Here is a 1,856-nt window from a genome sequence, read left to right as displayed (position 1 = left end):
GGGCACCACACAGGGGTCATCGCCTCCCATCATACATAGGGAATTCAAGAATGGCATCGGCACCAACTTCGCCGCGTGCATAAACTCCATTCCAAGAATCACTTGGAAGTCGTCTAGTGGCACGGCCATCATGTTGGTGGTTCCGCTCCAAGTCCCGATTCTGATGGGAACTCCCTTCGCCAATCCGGAGATTCGCCTGGCCTCCGAGTTCACTGCTTTCATTCGGCTTGGGCTCTTCTCCAATGTCAACCCAAGTCGCTGTGCTTCACGATCGGCTATGAAGTTGTGGGTAGCGCCCGTGTCCACCATTGCACGGGTCGTTTGGCCATTCAGCTTGATGTCCACATACATCAGTTCACTACTTCCTGCTTTTTGTGCCTTCGTCTTCATGTTCTCCCCCACTTGACCCCGCATAGCGTTCAACAAACGCATTGCTCCCATTCGGGGTCCTTGCGACTCTTCATCGTCGCTGCTGGATTCAGAACTGCTTGAGCTAAGGGCAACAGCTTTGCCCTTGTCCGATCGGGGAGGGTGGATAGAAGCTGTCAAAGCATTGAGTGCCTGCTTCTGTGGGCACTCCCTTACCATGTGCGGTCCTCCGCACAAGAAGCATCCTCCAGGTTTCGAGGCCTTGCCTTTTGGGTTCGGCCCTTTGTGGGAGCTCTTCTTCTTCTGTTCGCCCCCGAGCTCCTTCCCTCGAGAATGTTTTTGAGGGCGATTGCTTGAAGATTGTTTCCTTCTCGCTGGGTCTTCAGAGGAAACGAAGTCGGTGAGCCTTTCTGCAGCTGCAATTGCCCCGACCACGTCGGTAACATTCCTTCGATTCAGCTCTTGCTGAGCCCATGGTTTCAAACCATCAAGGAAACTGAACAACTTGTCCTTCTCGGACATGTCCTGTATGTCCAGCATCAGTGCAGAAAACTGCTTTACATAGTCTCGGATGGTGGTACTTTGGCGGAGTTGTCTCAACTTCCTTCTTGCGACGAACTCTGTGTTCTCCGGTAGGAACTGAGTTCTCAACTCTCGCTTCAAGTCTTCCCATGTGTCGACTCGACACCGACCTTGTTGGATTTCCTCCCAACGAGTTCGCCACCAAAGTTTCGCATCTCCGTTCAGATACATTGTTGCTATTGAAACTTTGGTATCTTCAGAATCGGGTCTCGTAGCTCGGAAGTATTGTTCCATGTCAAACAGAAAGTTCTCGAGCTCCTTGGCATCTCTGGCCCCTCCGTATCCATGGGGCTCAGGTGCCCTCAAGTTTTGTGGCGGTGCAACGCGGGTGTTGCCTCCTCCCGCATTTAGCGTTCTTGTGAGCATAGCCACCTTCGCCGTGAGTTCCGCCACAACATCTTGTAAGTGCTGCACGGAGTCCTTGGTGTCATCGGACAGTCGGTCGACTAGGGCCTCGACCTTGTCGATCCTGGACTCCGCTTCCTCTTGCGAGCTCTCTACCCCAACAAGTCTTTGTTGGCCATGGTAGAGTTCCTCCATGCTCGCTTCCAGAACATCCAGGCGGGTTTCCGCCGTCGTGAGTCTCTCCTTATGACTCTTTTTCCCAGTTAGCGCACCAGATTGCGCTTCCTCCGCTCGCGGAGAGTTGCCAACTTCTCGCTCATCCTGTTCGCTGCCGCGATCCTCATGAGCGGCTCCAACAGCATGAGAGCGAGTGTGCACATGCAGCCCACCTGCGGCTGCTTGGGGCAAGGGTCCGGCCTGCCCCGTCTTGCTTGATTCGCCACGATGCTTTGCCATGGCGAAGTTGCGAAGTTCGTTCGCTGTTCGATCGAAGAGCTTGCCCGCTCTGATACCACAATGTCACGACCTTAGCTGGAATTGCCTAAGGCGTGCGGCACCCT

Source organism: Musa acuminata, unplaced genomic scaffold (assembly GCF_036884655.1).
Source record: "Musa acuminata AAA Group cultivar baxijiao unplaced genomic scaffold, Cavendish_Baxijiao_AAA HiC_scaffold_188, whole genome shotgun sequence".
Taxonomy (NCBI): domain Eukaryota; kingdom Viridiplantae; phylum Streptophyta; class Magnoliopsida; order Zingiberales; family Musaceae; genus Musa; species Musa acuminata.
The sequence above is the reverse complement of the archived record's forward strand: the minus strand, read 5'-3'. Positions refer to the sequence as shown.